The sequence below is a fragment of the Schistocerca serialis genome, chromosome 4 (genome assembly GCF_023864345.2).
Source record: "Schistocerca serialis cubense isolate TAMUIC-IGC-003099 chromosome 4, iqSchSeri2.2, whole genome shotgun sequence".
Classification (NCBI taxonomy): domain Eukaryota; kingdom Metazoa; phylum Arthropoda; class Insecta; order Orthoptera; family Acrididae; genus Schistocerca; species Schistocerca serialis.
Window position 1 is genome coordinate 189,467,619 of NC_064641.1, and position 14,098 is coordinate 189,481,716.

Sequence of the window (14,098 nt, forward strand, 5' to 3'; positions counted from 1 at the left end):
AGGTTCGAATCCTGCCTCGGGCATGGATGTGTGTGATGTCCTTAGGTTAGCTAGGTTTAAGTAGTTCTAACTTCTAGGGGACTGATGACCACAGCAGTTAAGTCCCATAGTGCTCAGAGCCATTTGAACCAAGCCAACCAAGCACGTGAAATAAGATTTCTGAGGACTGTGAAAGGCTGTACTAAGGCAGGCAGGTTAAAAAAAAACAGCGAAGTTTATGCAAGAAACAAACGTGAAGAGAACAGAAGGAAATGTAGTAAACATCTCAACAGATTGAACTGACTGAAACTGGGTTGAGTGAGTCTTGCAAGCTGGCTGCAAAGATGCGGATTCTGGGAAGTATTAAAGCTAATATCCGAACTGGTTATTTTAAGGGGAGTTTACCATTTAAGGTGGCGCCTAATTTGTCTGTGTCAGCCGTTACAGGTTTTGACTTCATCCGTAAGGTTGGGTTAGCTCCTCAGTGGACTCTGAGAAAGTTGCATTTTCAGTTTGCACACCAGGAACTCATTAAGACTTGTGAGTATGCAGTGAATGGAAGGTCAGGGCGTCAAAACCGAGTTATGAATTCAGTCACTACCAATGTTATGGTTTATGATTTTGAATATATACGACCTGAACAGAGGGAACAGATTGTGGGCCGGCCGAGCGGTTCTAGGCGCTTCAGTCTGGAACCGCGCGACAGCTACGGTCGCAGGTTCGAATCCTGCCTCGGGCGTGGATGTGTGTGATGTCCTTAGGTTAGTTAGGTTTAAGTAGTTCTAAGTTCTAGGGGACTGATGACCTCAGATGTTACGTCCCATAGTGCTCAGAGCCATTTGAACAGATTGTGGATTTATGTGAAGAATTTGGGTATGTGCTTATTGACGGACTAGGCGAGGTTATAAAATTGAATTAATGGTCAATATTCCTGTAAGACATCCTCTGTAAAGATTGTTCTCACCTGGGATGAGGCATTTAAAGGCGACTATAAATGAGACGTTACGTGAGGAGTTATTAGACCATCCAAATACATAGACTCCTTGCCTATATTTTAGGTGCCTTAGCCGATGGACGGGGTGAGACCATCGGGCCTGAATAAGAAGATAGTTCTTCAGTCTACACCCCTTCCTGATTGCACTCGTGATTCCCATGGTTCCAAGGAGCAGTGGGCTTTACTACCTTTGACTCAAATAAAGTCTACTATCAAATTCCGTTAGCTGTGGAAGCTACGCCAGTCATTGTCTTTGCAGTGGATCGGTCACTGCACAGCACAGCGCCCTCCAGATTGTCTACAGGGGCAGCTGTGCTGTCTAGTAAATTGGCTGGATTTCTTTCCGACCTAAAATTTGATTGTGGTTATCATTATCTTGATGATTTTGGGATATTCAGTAAGAACTATCAGGATCATCTAGGCCACGTTAGGGAGGCGCTTCAGCAGGTGCGGGGGGCCTGGTTTCTGGTTAAACCTTCAAAAGTTCAATCTGTTCAGCCTGAAATTTCATTCTTAGGTGACATTGTTCGTAATCAAACTGTTAGTATTGATCAGATCCGGGCAAAGGTTACTTATTCTTTTCCGTTGCCCAAAAATGTAAAAGCCGTTGCTTATTTCACTGGGATGAAAAATTTCTTCCCTAAATTTCTTCCTAATTTTGCACAAATAACAGCACCTTTAAATGATCTTCGGAAGTGAGGAAGGAAATTCGAGTGGGATCCATCTCCACGACCGGCTTTGAAGTATTGAAGAAAACCCTAGCGAGTGCGCCCATATTGGCCATGGCTGACTTTAACCAGGAATTTATTCTTCACACTGAGGCCTCCATGTCAGGTATCGTACCCGTCCTTTTGCAAGAAAGACAGCCTATTACGTATATCTCGCGTAGCTTGTCTCCATTGGAAGCTAAATATTCCGTGCTCGAACTGGAGATGTTAAATGTTTTGTTCTACCTCGAGAAGTTTGAACTGTATCTGGAACATCAACCATTTCTCTTTAAAAACCGACAGTCAGACTCTCATCTGGTTGCTAGCAAAACTCCAAAGCACACGTGGCGAATTGCTAGGCAGACACTACGAATTTCAGCGTTCCAATTAAGGGTAAGACATACTTGTTGCATTGAAAGAGTTGTGGTCGATGGTTTGAGTCACATGTGTAACCTGGAGCGGGACAAATAACTTCATGAAGGTTTCCTGGAGAATTGCTCATCGGAAGCATTAAGTAATCAAAACTGTACTATTCTTAGTGGGTTTTCACTGCTCTTTAAAGACGTTGCGGCACAGCAAGATGTAGATCTTGAGTTACGTTCTGTTAAAGAAAGGATAAGGAAGGGTGAGGCGGTTAAGCCCTACTGTTTAAAGGGCAACGTGTTGTGTAGTGCGAGCTGCGGGAAACGACATGTTAAGGTCGTACTGCTAACTGACTTAGTTTCTTTAGTCGTCAAATGTTATAATGAAACGCTGATGGGTGGTCATTTGGATATTTTAAAAACGCGGATGAAGATTACAGATAATTTCATTTGGAAGGGGATGGATAAACGGATTACGTAATTGCTCATTTATGTCGGGGTGTAAAATTTGCGGTATTAGCAAATCTGCGTTTAATACATGACAAGGGGCGCTGTCGCCTAATGCGGTTTATGCAGAAATTATAAGTGAATTACGTTGGTGCTTTTACACGATATAGAGGGGGTAACTAGTACGTCTTCTTGTGCGTAGATGCGTTTACACACTTTTGCTGCTTGATCTCTACTCGCATTGGTACCTCTCAAGTGCCAATCAACTGTTTGGAAGAGCTATTTGGGAACTTTGACCCTCGTCGCGCATTAATTTCCAAAAATGCAGTGGCGTTTAAATCCACTGCCTTCTCAAGTTTTGTTTTGAAGTAGGGGTGGCACACAGCACTACTACACTAAATTACCGTAACCCTTCCTCAGTGGAACGTGTGAACCACAACTTGCAAGCAGCCTTAATTGTGTGCCATCGTAGTGACCACACCAGTCGAGCGGGGTGGCACAGTGGTTAACACACTGGACTCGCATTCTGAAGGACGACGGTTCAATCAAATGGTTCAAATGGCTCTAACCACTATGGGACTTAACGTCTGAGTTCATCAGTCCCCTAGACTTAGAATTACTTAAACCTAACTAACCTGAGGACATCACACACATCCATGCCCGAGGCAGGATTCGAACCTGCGACCGTAGCAGCAGCGCGGTTCACGGTTCAATCCCACGTCCGGCCATCCTGGTTTAGATTTTCCGTGATTTCCCTAAATCGCTTCAAGGAAATGCCGGGATGGTTCCTTTCCCATCCTTCCCTAATCCGATCAGACCGAAGACCTCGCTGTTTGGTCTCCTCCTCCAAATCAACTCAACTCACACCAGAAGGGATAGTTCTTTGTCGAGATTGGTGCGCGCGCGTGTGCGTGTGTGTGTGTGTGTCTTTAATACTGCGGTACACGAAGTGCACGAGACAACACCTTCTAGTCTTATGTTTGCCTTTAAAACCAACTCCCTGATTGCAATTTATGGCCTTGAAACGGCCTGCTCTCGGGTAAGGTGGAAACTGCACAGACTTGTGATAATTGTATACCAGCCAAAATTATCTAAACATATCTAATGAAAGGTTGGAGCGGCGTTATAATGCTGGAAGATGGACGGTCTCACTGAAACTAGGGGACCAGGTTTCGCTGAAAAATTATGGCGTGGTAAGCCGCGGTGTCGACAATGTTATGGGAGAGCCATTGGACAGGTTTTTGAGGCCTGTTCAGATTCTACGCTTCGTAACACCGTTTAACCTGTCGGCAAGGTACCCCCAGACTAAACGAATTTTCAGGTTAAACCATATTTTAAAGGGAATTTACCTCAACAAATATTGTTACTCTAAGAATCTAGGTGTAATGTCCTGTGTAAACTTGTCGGAGGTAATATGAATTGCTTCTGGACCTTCAGTAGCTGGGTAGTATTAAAGTTAGGCCAAAGTACGGAGGTCATAGTTTCCAAACATATTTGAAGTTGAAGATTTGGATTTTTTTTGTTTACTCTGAGAAGAGTGCTAATGAGATGCTCAAGTGCAGATTCTTTCAGCAACCCCCCCCCCCCCCATCCCCGGTTCATCAGCTTTTATTTTCGGTGGAGCAGGGCGTGCCGGCTTCAAAAGCCGTCACTGTTGCGGTGCATTCGAACTTAAGAGCGCGCCTCTGCTGCTAGCGCTGCCGTCTGCTGCGGAGTGACAACACGAGTTCTCATCCCCCAACAGTTTCGAACCCGTAGGGTCCACCCCCACTGGAGACCTGGACATATTTGTTTTTCTGGCTTTGCATCATCAACGGCGGCGCCTACCATCGAATGATCCAACGTGTTAATGGTCGGCTGTTCGGGGTTGTGAACCCAAGCGTACCTCGTTGCAGGTGCAGAAGTGCTGTGTGGCCTTATTTGTTATCCAGCCAGACTTTGGTCACTGTTCTTAAAGCTGTTGGTGTGGCTGGCCTGAGGCAAGTTGACTACCTTAAGTTCATGAGTGCAGTGGCTCCAGTCTTGTTGGTTTACTGTATTTAGTCAGAGCACAGTGATGGACAAGTATAATTTTGTTACTAGTGTTGATAAATATCGATGACTTATGGCTATGTAAAAAAATTTTTTTTCCTGTATTGAGCTTTAATCCCATTATTGTCTCAGCAGAATTTTCTGTGTTGTGATAATTTTAGTATGGTGTCTTCCATAAATTATTATCGTTGCATTTTGTAACTGCTGAAGAAGCTGTGGAGGTATACCCATTTAACTGCTTAAAACTGTTTTCTTAAAGAATGAGATTTTCACTCTGCAGCGGCGTGTGCACTGATATCAAACTTCCTGGCAGATGAAAACTCTGTGCCGGACCGAGACTCGAACTAGGGACCTTTGCCTTTCACGGGTAAGTGCTCTACCAGCGAGCTACCCAACCACGACTCAAGGCCGGTCCTCACAGCTTCGCTTCTGCCAGTACCTCATCTTCTGCCTTCCAAACTTCACAGAAGCTCTCGTGTGAACCTTGCAGAAGTAGCACTCCTGGAAGAAACGATATTGCGGAACATGGCTTAGACACAGCCTGGGGGATCTTTCCAGGATGAGATTTTCACTCTGCAGCGGAGTGTGCGCTGATATGAAATTTCCTGGCAGATAAAAACTGTGTGGCGGACCGAGACTCGAACTCGGGACCTTTGCCTTTCGTGGGCAAGTTTTCTTAAATTGGATCAATATTGTCTTTTAATAACAGATGCTTTTTAATTAAACTGTAACGTGCTTCGAAGAAAGGTACCACACCAACGCCAACCTACGCATTCCATTCACTTATTACGTATCGCTATCAATACCAGAGAAATACTTCGATGTATTTATTTTTTTAGATTGGAATCCTTTTGTTTAATTTATTCACGAGCACAAAACACTATCAGTAAGGATGAGGGAACATCATCACAATCGCATTCGCCTAATCACGGTTTGAGGGACCAACCGGAACAACTGCGTAGGAGTGTGGAACTATTTCGTCATTGTGATTTTCTTCCTTAACTGCTAAATCATCAAACAGCCAGTTACTTACCAAATGCGGTGACAACGTAGCTTCAGACATCTCATCATGAAACTGGCTGCTTGAATATATTAAAATCAAAGGGTAATCGCCATCGAATTGTGCTGTTGAAGGGGACTGGGAACGAGAGGATATTCAGCGAATGATCTAGTTTCCCGTCGTCCCGGCTTATAGCCCATCGAGAAAATGTTGTATGCGTTTGGTGAGACGCATCACTCCACATGCTTCGGCGACCATACAGCATGTCTATACCGCTTTGGTAGAATGGAACGCCGTAGCACAAAAACTCCTTACTAACCTTGTGGCCGGTATGGGAGCACGTTGCAAAGTATGTGCTGCCGTCCAAAGTGATCACATACCCTATTAAGAAGCATTCCCAGCCTTTAGTAATTCCCAGGGGACCATCAAAAAACGCGGTGACATCAATGTAATTATTGCGTTCGAATAAATGCGTCATTTTTGTTCGTCTCCTTGCGTATTTCTTTCAGTTACTCCTATATTCACTACGGTATTACTTTCTGTGTATCTTCCAAGTTTTGTTGAACTACGTTTTATGGAAGTGACACATTATGTGAAAGATAATTTCGTCCTTAAGTTTTGCACAGTAGTGTACTGTAGATGGGAAGGTACTGTAGTCACCTGATTTGCTATGTATGGCAAACGTCCATGACAATGTTTCGAAAGGAAAGGAGGAAAAGGCATCCTCCAGTTTACATAGTAAATCGTAGACTCAGCCATAGTAGGAGATAGCTTGGGAACGTGACTAGGCAGAGCCACGTTGTAATCCGAAGAAGAGCATGTTGTTACCCAGCAGTGTAAGCACAAAAAGTGATCTTAGAAACTGCCTTTCTCGGCACCAGCGACGTATTACTGAGAATGTCATTTAATTTGTTGACGATGAAAAGAAGAAAGGTACGAGAGCAATAATGGAAAAGGTGACGGATGGTGCTAGCAATATGTTGCAACTGACAGTATGTGAACTGCAACAGGAGAGAACGGTACTGGATGAGGTTCAAACAAATAGAAGCAAACTGCACACAACAAGTAGTCCATTGACTTAATCGATAAATGTATTAGAAGACAGAAATTTCTGCAACATTATGAGCAATACAGAGAAATACCAACTTTGTGCCGGCCGCGGTGGCCGAGCGGTTCTAGACGCTTTAGTCCGGAGCCGCGCGACTGCTACGGTCGCAGGCTCGAATCCGGCCTCGGGCATGGATGTGTGTGATGTCCTTAGGTTAGTCAGGTTTAAATAGTTCTAAGTTCTAGGGGGCTAATGACCTCAGATGTTAAGTCCCATAGTGCTCAGAGCCATTTGAGCCAACCAACTTCGTGATCATTTCACAACATTTTCCGCATAGATAGTCAACCAGAGAACTATAGTAAAAATTATTCTGTCTTTGGGATTTGGTTTAAAAAGTTCCGGAAAAAAGAGTGTTTGAGAACAAGACCATATGCAGAGACGGAAAAAAATTGTTGCACCGTAAATAATTAAAGTAGAGCAATGAAATTCCGGGAATACATTTGTCTAAGTAACATATTTAAATGATTAGCGTTGCAAGACCACCGATTAATGTAAGCACGATATGAGACATTCGAAATGTGAAATGCTGACTGTTGAGTGTAAGCATGCAAACGTGCATGCATTGTGTTGTACAGGTGGTGGGTGTCAGTTTGTGGCACGGAGTTCCATGTCTGTTGCACTTGGTCAATCAGTATAGGGAGTATTAATGCTACTTGTGGATGACGCTGGAGTTACCGTCCGATGAGGCCCCATATGTGCTCGATTGGAGACAGATCTGGTGATCGAGCAGACCAAGGTAACATGTCGACACCCTGTAGAGCGTGGTGGGTTACAACAGCGGTACTAGGGCGAGCATTGTGCTGTTGGAATGTACCCCCTAGAATACTGTTCATTAACGGCAATACAACAGGGCGAGTGACGAGACTGACGCACAGTTTTGCAGTGAGGGTGCGTGGGATAACTACGAGAGCGCTCCTGCGGTGATACGAAATAGCACCGAAGACCATCACTTCAAATGTGGTTCCTGTGTGTCTAGTGCGCAGACAGGTTGGTTGCAGGTCCTCACCTGGCCTCCTAACCATCACACAGTCATCACTGACACCGAGTACAAGTAGCTTTCATCAGGGACACAACAGACTTTTCCACCCTACCCTCCAGTGAGCTCTTGCTTGAGACCACTGAGGTGGCGGAAGGAGGTGGTTTGGTGTCAGTGGAAGACCCGCTACAGGGTGTTTGTCTAGGAGCTGTCCTTGAAGTAACCGATTTAGTTGGTTGGTTGGTTTAAACACGGGAGAAGAGACCGAACTACGAGTTCATCGGTCCCTTGTTCGTAATAAAACAATGCCACAAGTGTGAGAATAAAACGGACGAAACATATAACACAAAATGGAAAAATAGGAAAAGCTACAAGAACGAAGGGAAGGCAACGAACACTAAAAGGAACAAAAGAGGACAAGAAAACAACAGAGACGCTAGAAACAGAAGCGAGTAAAACATGAAAGCAGATTACAGTGGCTGGCCAACCACGAGAATAAAAAGGGAAAGCCAGCCACTCTGCAACACGTTAAAACCTCCACCCTAAAAGCACTAGGGTGGAGGACACAGAGGGACAAAGGACACGCGCTAAAACCTACATAGAAGTATAAAACCCACTCTCATAGATAAAACGTAAAGCTAAAGCTGCTGTGGTGGCATTGTCACCCAACACCGAAGGTAGTGTGCTGGGAATGTTAAAAGTCTGCGGTAGAGCGGCTAACAGTGGGCAGTCCTGCGAGAGGTGGAAGACTGTCATTTGGGAGCCACAGCGACACTGAGGTGGGTCCTCGCGACGGAGTAAGTAAACCATACGTTAGCCACGTATGGCCAATGCGGAGCCGGTAAACTGATTCCCTGCGAGAGGCCTGCATGGAAGACTTCCACACATTCATAGTCTCCTTAATGACACCCAGTTTGTGGTGCGTCCTGTTATGCCATTCCGATTCCCAAAGCCGTAAAACCTTGCGGTGTAAGACAGAACGCTGGTCAGCTTCGGAGATGCCTATCTCCAGAAGCGGTGTCCTCGTTGCCTGTTTGGCCAGCCTGTCCGCAAGTTCGTTGCCGGGGATTCCGACGTGTCCTGGGGTCCATACAAACACCACGGAACGGCGGGACTGTTCCAGGGCATAGATGGACTCCTGAATGGACGCTACCGGAGGGTGGCGACGGTAGCACTGGTCGATAGCTTGTAGGCTGCTCAATGAGTCGGTACACAGGAGAAATGACTCACCAGGGCATGAGTGGATGTACTCAAGAGCACGAGATATGTCCGCCTGCTCTGCAGTGAAAACACTGCTGCCAACAGGCAAGGAGTGCTGCTCAATATGTCCTCCAAGAACATATGCGAAGCCTACGTGACCATCAGCCATTGAGCCGTCGGTGTAACCCGCTTCAGAGCCCCAGAACACGTCAAGAATTGAGAGGAAGTGACAGCGGACAGCGGTGGGGTCAACGGAATCCTTAGGGCCATGCAAAAGGTCCAGACGAATCTGCGGCCGAGGCGTACACCATGGAGGCGTACGTGAACGGACCGAAGTGACCGATTTGTAACAGTTTGTGGTGTCACTGTGGTGCCAACTGCTGCTCAAATTGCTGTTGCAGATGCAGTACGATGCATCAGAGTCATTCACCGAACACGATGGTCTTCGCTCTGGGTAGCAGCACCACAGAGCCGTCCGGAAGCCGGTCTTCTTGCGACCGTACATTCTCGTGACCACTGCTGTCGGCAATCACGTACAGTAGTTGCATTTCTGCCAAGTCTTTCTGCAGTACAGCGGGAGAACATCCAGCTTCTCGTAGCCCTGTTACACAACCTAGTTTAAACTCACTGAGTTGCTGATAATGACGTCTTTGCGCCTTAATGGCATTCTTGACTAACATCAACTTACTACATCGAATCTCAAAAGTAACTAATGATGACGCCGTTGTTGTTGTTGTTGTGGTCTTCAGTCCTGAGACTGGTTTGATGCAGCTCACCATGCTACTCTATCCTGTGCAAGCTTCTTCATCTCCCAGAACCTACTGCAACCTACATCCTTTTGAATCTGCTTAGTGTATTCTTCTCTTTGTCTCTACGATTTTTACCCTCCACGCTGCCCTCCAGTACTAAATTGGTTATGTGATCTACCCATCTAATTTTCAGCATTCTTCTGCAGCACCACATTTCGAAAGCTTCTATTCTCTTCTTGTCCAAACTATTTATCGTCCTTGTTTCACTTACATACATGGCTACACTCGATACAAAAACTTTCAGAAACGACTTCCTGCACTTAAATCAATACTCGATGTTAACAAATTTCTCTTCTTCAGAAACGCTTTCCTTGTCTTTGCCAGTCTACATTTTATATCCTCTCTACTTCGACCATCATCGGTTATTTTGCTCCCCAAATAGCAAAACTCCTTTACTACTTTAACTGTCTCATTTCCTAATTTAATTCCCTCAGCATCACCCGACTTAATTCGACTACATTCCATTATCCTAGTTTTGCTTTTGTTGATGTTCATCTTATATCCTCGTTTCAAGACACTGTCCATTCCGTTCAACTGCTCTTCCAAGTCCTTTGCTGTCTCTGACAGAATTACAATGTCATCGGCGAACCTCAAAGTTTTTATTTCTTCTCCATGGATTTTAATACCTACTCCGAATTTTTCTTTTGTTTCCTTTACTGCTTGCTCAATATTCAGATTGAACAACATCGGGGAGAGGCTACAACCCTGTCTCACTCCCTTCCCAACCACTGCTTCCCTTTCGTGTCCCTCGACTCTTATAACTCCCATCTGGTTTCTGTACAAATTGTAAATAGCCTTTCGCTCCCTGTATTTTACCCCTGCCACCTTCAGAATTTGAAAGAGAGTATTCCAGTCAACATTGTCAAAAGCTTTCTGTAAGTCTACAAATGCTAGAAACGTAGGTTTGCCTTTCCTTAATCTTTCTTCTAAGATAAGTCGTAGGGTCAGTATTGCCTCACATGTTCCAACATTTCTAAGCCGGCCTTCTTGCGACCGTACATTCTCGTGACCAGTGCTGTCGGCAATCACGTACAGTAGTTGCATTTCTGCCAAGTCTTTCTGCAGTTCAGCGGGAGAACATCCAGCTTCTCGTAGCCCTGTTACACAACCTTGTTTAAACTGACTGAGGTGTTGATAATGTCTTTGCGCCTTAATGGCATTCTTGACTAACATCAACTTACTACGTCGAATCTCAAAAGTAACTAATGATGACGCCCGTTACATGGCTGTATTTAAAGGAAACTGATTTGCATCCTTATACTGGCGGTACAAGCGCCACTCTTATGTAACTAGCGCGAAATTTGAATAGATATTATCTTTCAGACGTAGAAACACGTCTGGCAAGTATCGTTCACGTAGCACCACTCCTTCTTGATGTTGAGATTTTTTTCCGCCAGTGTAATTCTAAAACAGGCTGCAACGTTAATTTTAAATGAAGTATAACAATTAAAGCGACTAGTGATTTATTCAAATCAAATGTGGATTTATATGCAATACATCGTGAATAGATGTTATGACAGTACTGGAGAAGTACTATCAAACGAACGTGCCAGGCACAACTTAGTTGCTATGTTGTGCAGCGTTTTGGCGTATAGACTTGTAGCGTGTGGCAGTAATCCACGCCATTACAACATGCCATCACTGTTTCTCGCGCATAAAGACGACAGCGCTGCCACCCTGACCAAGTTTTAAATTCGCTTTGCCAGGTCTTACATTATTTTCTATACCGGGTGGTCCATTGATAGTGACGGGGCCAAATATCTCACGAAATAAGCATCAAACGAAAAAACTACAAAGGACGAAACTCTGTCTAGCTTGAAGGGGGAAACTAGATGGCACTATGGTTGGTACGCTAGATGGAGCTGCCATAGGTCAAACGGATATCAACAGCGTTTTTTTAAAAATAGGAACCCCCATTTTTTTACATATTCGTGTAGTACGTAATGAAATATGAATGTTTTAGTTGCACCACTTTTTTCGCTTTGTGATAGATGGCGCTGTAATAGTCACAAACGTAGAAGTACGTGCTATCACGTAACATTCCGCCAGTACGCACGGTATTTGCTTCGTGAAGCATTACCCGTGTTAAAATAGACCGTTCACCAATTGCGGAAAAGGTCGATATCGTATTGATGTGTGGCTATTGTGATCAAAATGCCAACTGGCGTGTGCTATGTATGCTGCTCGGTATCCTGGACGACATCATCCAAGTGTCCGGACCGTTGGAAACAGGAAGTGTTCAGCCACATGTGAAACGTCAACCACGACCTGCAACAAATGATGATGCTCAAGTAGGCGTTTTAGCTGCTGTCGCGGCTAATCCGCACATCAGTAGCAGACAAATTGTTCGAGAATCGGGAATCTCAAAAACGTCGGTGTTGAGAATGCTACATCAACATCGACTGCACCCGTACCATATTTCTATGCACCAGGAATTGCATGGCGACGATTCTGAACGTCGTGTATAGTTCTGCCACTGGGCACAAGAGAAATTACGGGACGATGACAGATTTTTTGCACGCGTTCTATTTAGCGACGGAGCGTCATTCACCAACAGCGGTAACGTAAACCGGCATAACATGCACTATTGGGCAACGGAAAATCCACGATGGCTGCGACAAGTTGAACATCAGAGACCTTGGCGGGTTAATGTATGGTGCGGCATTATGGGAGGAAGGATAATTGGGCCCCATTTCATCGATGGCAATCTGAATGGTGCAATGTATGCTGATTTCCCACGTAATGTTCTACCGATGTTACTACAAGATGTTTCACTGCATGACAAAATGGCGATGTACTACCAACATGATGGATGTCCGGCACATAGCCCGCGTGCGGTTAAAGCGGTATTGAGTAGCATATTTCATGACAGGTGGATTGGTTGTCGAAGCGCCATACCATGGCCCGCACGTTCACCGGATCTGACGTCCCCGGATTTCTTTCTGTGGGGAAAGTTGAAGGATATTTGCTATCGTGATCCACCGACAACGCCTGAAACATGCGTCCGTGCATTGTCAATGCATGTGCGAACATTACGGAAGGCGAACTACTCGCTGTTGAGAGGAATGTCGTTACACGTATTGCCAAATGCATTGAGGTTGACGGACAACATTTTGAGCATTTATTGCATTAATGTGGTATTTACAGGTAATCACGCTGTAACAGCACGCGTTCTCAGAAATGATATGTTCACAAAGGTACATGTATCACATTGGAACAACCGAAATAAAGTGTTTAAACGTACCTACGTTCTGTATTTTAATTGAAAAAACCTACCTGTTACCTGCTGTTCGTCTAAAATTGTGAGCCATTTGTTTGTGACTATTACAGCGCCATCTATCACAAAGCGAAAAAAGTGGTCCAACTAAAACATTCATATTTCTTTACGTACTACACGAATATGTAATAAAAATGGGGGTTCCTATTTTAAAAAACACAGTTGATATCCGTTTGACCTATGGCAGCGCCATCTAGCGGCCCAACCATAGCGCCATCTGGTTTCCCCCTTCAAGCTTGACAAATTTCGTTCTTTGTAGTTTTTGCGTTTGACGCTTATTTCATGAGATATTTGGCCCGGTCACGATCAATAAAATGCATGAATCAAGTGTAACGGCGTCAGCAGTATTGGGTAAGGCTGAATCTGTTTCGACGGTGGGGAGGTCAACAGTACGTTTGTCAGTGTGGATGGTACAGCTTCTTCACCCAACGCGTGCGGGTTTCCTAGTGGGAGCAGGAGCAAATACAATCTCGCTCAGGATGGAGCAAGTTGACTTATTTACAGCACATATATAGGAGATCCAATGTCGGCAACCAGCAAACGGGAAATGGGCGTCGAACCCACGGTGTCCGGCGGCAGTGCGCTATCAGGACCACGGCCACAGCTTGAGAATAGTGCAGCGCGGCTCAGAGCGGAAAGTGCTGCTAGGGAGATATCCGGCGCGGCTGACGCTGAGTCGGTACCGGCAAACAGGTCTGCAAACAGGGACTTTTGCTCGCTCAGACTCGCTCGAGTCCACCGTACTATAGCAGTGGTTCCCAACCTGGGGGGTAATTACCCCCGAGGGGTAAAATGAAATTTTCTGAGGGTAAAAACTAAACTATTCGATTTCGTTTCAGTCACGAAACTAAATTATTTTCACAATTTTGTAAGGGTCTAATACTGAGTACGTAATGTTTACAGAATCTTCCGTCGGTTCTTGGTAGAACAACATTATAATGAATGAAAAGCAGCAGTTTGCTTTTGTTCTACAATATTACTTTTATTGTTAACCGGTTTCGGCTTACAAGGCCATCTTCAGACATTTACTGAGTATTATCACGAAAGAAGTTACAATGTTTCTTCTTTGGTGGTAATATTCAGCTTCTTCTTTGGTGATAATACTCAGTAAATGTCTGAAGATGGCCTTGTAAGACGAAAACTGGTTAACAATAAAAGTAATAATTTAGAACAAAAGCAAACTGGTGCTTTTCATTTATTATTGAGTA